A 6,000-nucleotide genomic window follows, 5' to 3' on the forward strand; every position below is an offset into this window, starting at 1 on the left:
GGTGGATCAGACTCACTAGGAGTTCTGGGGCCTGCCCTATGTCCCCCTGCCCCACCCAACCGATACCTGAGGACTTCTGGTACCAGCTGCATCATGTCCCGGTGGAAGACGTTGGGAGCGTTGCTGATAACCAGGCCCAGGAGTGCCCAGGGCAGAAGGAGTATCCAGCTCCCCTCTGTCAAAGGAGACACAAAGCAAGGATGGATCTACTGAGAGCTTCAGGGCATAGCCATCTACCTGTCACAAAGGTCACTGGGAGAACTGTTTTATGGTGACAGCCCTGGGGCCTGACCTCATGACCATGCACTGTCCCTGACTTGCTTTGTCTCCAGGGGAGTGCTCTTTCACCTGAGCCACGGTGCCACTTCCAGATTATTCTGTGTATGTAGGACCTAGGAATCGAACCCATGCTTTCCTGTGTGCTAGGCGAGCCCTCTACCTCTAGGATGCAATTCCAGCCCTGGATAGCTGTTCTTCTGTGACCCCTCAGGCCTGTCTTGGGACAGTCTCGCATATCTATACCAAGTCTCTCACCAGCAGCCCTGGGTGGAAATGAACACGCTCTGCTATGTTGCCCATCATCTGTAGCACCTTTGTTCTCTGTGCTTCCTTCAGAGCCTCCTTGTTAAGCAAGACCCCCCTTTCAAGTGCTGTCTCCAAGAAGCCCTTTCTAATCACCTTGGAAAAGTTGGAGCCTCTCCGCTGTGCAGGCTGCCAGCCTTGTCAGGCTCTGCCCTCCAGCCAGTGTGGGTTGAGAATGCATGAAGGGGAAGGCCGGGATTCCACCACCGGATTTGTGAAGGCCCTATACACCACCCAGGGGCAGGTGTTGTATCACACTCTGTGAGAGGGGGCTCGAGGCGTGGGCAATCTGTGGGCAACATGACAGGGCCATTTCTTTTTGTGGGCTGGAACTGAGGATCTGGGAGCTGTTTCTCTGAGTTTTATTGCTCAAGGCAGGTGCTCTACCACGTGAGCCACAGCTCCGCTTCTGGCTTTTTGATAGTTCCATGGAGAGAAGAGTCTTTCTGGCTTTCCAGTTTATGGATGGCTTTGATCTTTGATCCTCAGATCTCTGCCTCCCAAGTCGCCAGGATGTCAGGCTTGACCCTGATCCAGAGGTGACGGGCACCAAAGGCTTTTTGGTTTATGTTTGCTTCCGTTTATCTCCTGTCAACTAGCAAGCCCAAGTTAAAATAATCAGTTACAGGGGATCAAATTCCTCTCCTAGGTCAGTTAATCCCAGGAGATTAAGTGTCTTTGGAAAAGGCTAGTCTGAGTTGGATTAGGGGTCTTTGTGTGTGTGTATGTGTGTGAGTGTTGGGGATACCTACCCTCATCTCTGTTGTGCCTCATCCTCCCAGCAGGGAGAGCATCCAGGATCCTGACGCCAAGGGAGGTGGGTGAGGGAGGGTACCTAAGGTCACATCCAGGGGGATGATCTGAATTCTGTCCTGCAACAGATAAAGCCTGCACAGATAAAGGAGAGAAGGAGAGGGTTAGGGGAACATGAAAGGGAGCCCCTTACCTTTGGCTACATGTACCAGTGAGAACACTGAATACATCTTTCTTGGTAGTCATATAAAAGATGTACACTATTCATTTATTTTATGATTGTGTTAGTCCTAGGGCTTGGATTCAGGGCATGGGTGTTATCCCTGAGCTTCTTTTGTTCAAGGCTGAGGCTCTATGAGTTGAGCCACAGCACCACATCTGATTTTTTGTGTGTGGGTTTGGGGAGGAAGGTGGTTTATGAGAGATAAGAATCTCCTGGACTTTCCTGCCAGGGCTACTCTGAGTCACAACCATCAGACCTCAGCCTCCCAAAGAGTCAGGATGATAGGTGGGAGCCATGAGCTCCTGACCGCCACCATCCATTTATAATCCCTTAGGCCCAGTGCCGGGCAATCCATACTACACCTCCTTGTTGGGATTAGGAAGCAGGCATGAGTGGGTTTGATACTTCAACAGCCTACCTATATTTGAGCATTGTTCTGTGTCAGTCTGATGGAGGCTTCTTCCTTATCCACAGCAATGACTTGGCTCTGTCTCAAGAACAAATGTCCCCCGAGAGGTGTCAGGTCTGGGGTCTTTCCTCTGAACCCCGCCACCCTAACCAAAACAACACTCCCCAGCAAAGGGTGGTACACTTGGAGTGTTTTTATTGTCTTATAGCCAGGGTCTTGTCAGATAGATGGGGGTATGGTTAAGAGGCCCTGGATTGTGCTGGGCAGGGGGACAAGGTGACACCTTCTCATCTACTTTCCTTCAACAGTGTAGTAGAGGGATGTGGGGAGGGACTCATGGGATGGACAATGAATAACCATCACAGTCTAGCCAGGGCACAGAGGGGCTTACCTCATGAAGCTGGTTCAACTGGCTGAGCAAAACAGCTCCTGACCCATAGCCCACCTCCTGAATGAGAGGGCCACCTTGGGTTCCAGCCACATGGGGATGCTGGGCCAACTCCTCCAGCACTCATTCTACCAATTCCTGAGAGAGACAAAGAGAGAGGGAGAGAGAGAGACAGAGACAGAGAGACAGAGAGTGAGAGAGAGAGAGAGACAGAGGGCCAGAATTACACTTAAGCCAGGTGCCGGTGCTCAGACCTATAATCCTACCTACACAGGAGGCTGAGATGTGAAGATCGTGGTTCATAGCTGGCTCGGGAGGAATGTCTGTGAGACTCTTATCCTCAAAGAACCAACAGAAAACCAGAAGAGATGCTGTGGCTCAGGGGTAGAGTACTAGCCTTGTTCTGAGGAGCTCAGGGATAGCAATCAGGCAGGCCCAGAATTCAATCCCCACAAATGACAAGAAGTGGACTTCCCACCACAAGAAGTGGACTGAATAACACCCACTGTCCTAGGAAGCATGGCAGAGATATCAGGCCAAGATTCCTGTCAAGTGGGGGTCATGAGGAGGTCACCTGGCTTCTCCATGACTCATGCTCACAGAATTTTGAGAACTGTATCTGACACCTACTCCTTCTGTGCCTGGCCCTGCTCCAGAGATCTCTCTGTATTAGTCCCTTATTTACTCACAACTTTCCCATGAGGAGACTGAGATCCGATGGTCGACATCCAACCCAGAGCTTCACCTGTGGTCAAGAATAGGCTGCCGTGAAATAAGAGTTTGGGACAATCCATCTAAAATGATGACTGAGCAGTGCACTAAATGTCTACTACCACCACCACCCCCACACACACACATGCACACAAACACACCTCCACCGTCCTTTGCAGGCAAAGATGTTTTACTTTGTTTCTTTTTGTTGATTGTAGGGCTTGAACTCTGGGCCTGGGTGCTATCCCTGAGCTCTTCAGCTCAAGTCCAGCACTCTACTACTTGAGCCACAGCACCACTTCTGATTTTCTGGTGCTTTATTGGAGAGAAGAGTCTGAGGGTCTTTCCTGCCCAAGCTGGATTTGAACCGTGATCCTAAGATTCAGCTCCTGAGTACTTAGGATGACAGCCATGAGCTACTGGCACCCGGCCAAAGAGGCTTTTCTATGTCTGTCATCCTATCCCCTCAGGAGACTGAGATCTGAGGACTGCAGTTGGATGCAACCCTTGGCAGCAAATCATTCAGAACTCTTATCTGCAATTAAACACCCAAAAACTTTGCAAGTGGAGCTGTGACTCAAATGGTAGAGTGCTAGCTTTGATCATGAAACAAGGGATGGGACCCAGGCCCTAGCTTTAAGCTTTTACTAGCATAGAGCCACCCAAAAAAAGGAAGCGGGTGAGTTCACGGGAGCTCAAAGCTCACACATAATACTCAAGACTCACAGAATAGACCCCATCCTGCTCTGATTCTCTAGATTCTATGTCCTAGATCATGGCAGGCTGAGATGGGACTGACCATGCACCAAGTCAGGACATTCAAGTACAATCTCATACTGAGGATCCCATGACCTCATCAAGGACTCAAAATCTCTCACTGTCCTACCTTGACACTGGGCAGTCAGGTGAGATCTAGTTATCCAAACAAAGGATATGGGAATGAATGAATTTCTCAGCCAAGGGATGCAGACTGGAGGGCTCTAGGTCCCTCTCTCTCAGGGAGGAGAAAAGGGCTGATCCATCTCAGTAATATTCCTGGGTTTGAGTACCCTCAAAGAAACAACCCTGCTCCCAGCCCAGTGCCTCCTGTTTTCCCACTAGCCTGGACCTTCAGTCGGCCCCTCCCACATCTGCCATCTAGACTAAAGGCTGAGCCAGCAAAGAGACCCACCTCTACCTCTGAGGATGGCAGTCACGGGGCTCTAGAGTCCCCTAGATGAAGTCTGGGGGCAACACGGGTCTGACTCTTGCTCTCATTTCCTGGGTGTTCTGTTCCAGTGGCACGCTTACCTCTGTCTCTGGTTGAGGAATGAACACTGGGGGTGTCATCTTCAGATTGAACCAGAAAAAGTGCCAGTCCCCAAGGATGTACTGCACAGGCATCCTACAGTGGATGACAGCCAGGTTGTCAACAGTGAACCCAGAGTGCCAGGACTTTTAATAGGCATGTGGCTGGGTTGAAGATTCTATCACTGATAGTCTAGGTTGTCAGTTGAGGTCATGGCTCCAATGGCCTGAGACACTGGATCTGGGATTGTCCTCCCTGTTCATCTTCCTGCTTATCCCTTGCCACCCCACCTCTTGCCACTCTCTCACCCTATACCTCGCTAAGCCTTTGGACAGTTTCTTCTTATCTGACCACAAAATAAACTCCATGAGCCAGGGGAGATTGAAATTCTGTGACCCACCCTGAGCCCTAGGGTCTACCCGAGGCTGCTTCCCTCTGCAGTCAGCGACCACTCAGATTTGAATGTCATGAAGTTGCTGATGTCATGAATGGGTCAGTGGCTTGGTCCTACACACTAGGTTTAGGCTCTGAAAGTGTCCCCACTGAGATTGTGAATGGTTGGCTCCCTTGATCCAGGGACTCCAAACCAAGACTTGCATGCTCCCTTCTTCCTTCCTTTCCTCCTTTTCTCCCTCCATCCTTCCTTCTTCTCTTTCTCTTTCCTTTCTTTGTGTCACTCCTGGGCATGGACTCAGAGCCTGGGTGCTGTCCCTGAGCTTTTGTACTCAAGGCCAACAGTCTAGAGCTTGAGCTACTCATCCACTTCTGGCATTTTCTTTTTGGTAGTCAGTTGGAGATAAGAGTCTTACAGGCTTTTCTGCCAGGGACTTAAGCCTCAATCCTCCTATCTCAGCCTCCTAAGTAGCTAGGATGACAGGTGTGAGGCACCAGCATCCAGCTCAAACCAAGATTTCTTCATGTGCTGTGGAACCAGCACTGGAACCTTTCATCGTGTATGACCCCCACTTTCTCCCCCCCAGGAACTGGCACACACTGTAACGTTTTGTTAGATAAATAGATGAGCATCTGTCTATGACAATACTATAGAAAAGTCCCATCCAACTCAGGGATGCATCCCGGGTGGGGGTAAAGCCTGATGTAGCTCTCCCACAGTTCTCCCTCCTCCGTCTTCCCACCCTCCTGGTGCCACCGCACTTAACTCTTTTGGTTCCAAGGACGTGAGACATGATGTACTCACTGTATTCTGGTGCCTCTGGGATGCCTATCTTCTCAAAAATCTCTGTCCAGCCACTGACCAGCTCTGTGGCACTCCATTCCCCACTCAGCTGTGAACGAGGTTGTCGTGAGGCGATAGCCTGGCTCAAGGGGCCTCCTCTGCACTCCCTAGGGCCAGACAGGATGGTCCACCAAAACCGGTCCCCAATTTTCATGTTGCAGAAAAGGATCCCTGAGGCATCCTGGGTCTCTGAATCTCCCAGAGTCCAGTACAGGTTCTGGGAATTGTCTCTGCTCACAGTGATCAGGCTGCAGATGGCAAGGTCACAATCTCTGCTCCCCACAACATCCTCGACTGTAGTGATCACCCTAGAGAGAGCCGGAGGAGAATCGGCAGCTGCTGGCGAAAGGCAGTCAAGGCACAACGTTCATAGTACGAAACCATCTGGCTTAGGAACTCTGCTTGTGCT

The 6,000-nt window shown here is 50.6% G+C and overlaps 1 pseudogene; it reads right to left on the minus strand.

Moving 5' to 3' along the window:
* LOC122099256 overlaps positions 1-5,745 on the minus strand; it is a 71,628-nt pseudogene extending 65,883 nt beyond the window's left edge.
* Positions 5,746-6,000: the final 255 nt, after the last annotated feature.

This window comes from Dipodomys spectabilis, unplaced genomic scaffold (genome assembly GCF_019054845.1).
Source record: "Dipodomys spectabilis isolate Male_0828 unplaced genomic scaffold, ASM1905484v1 ptg000507l, whole genome shotgun sequence".
NCBI classification, from domain to species: Eukaryota; Metazoa; Chordata; class Mammalia; order Rodentia; family Heteromyidae; genus Dipodomys; species Dipodomys spectabilis.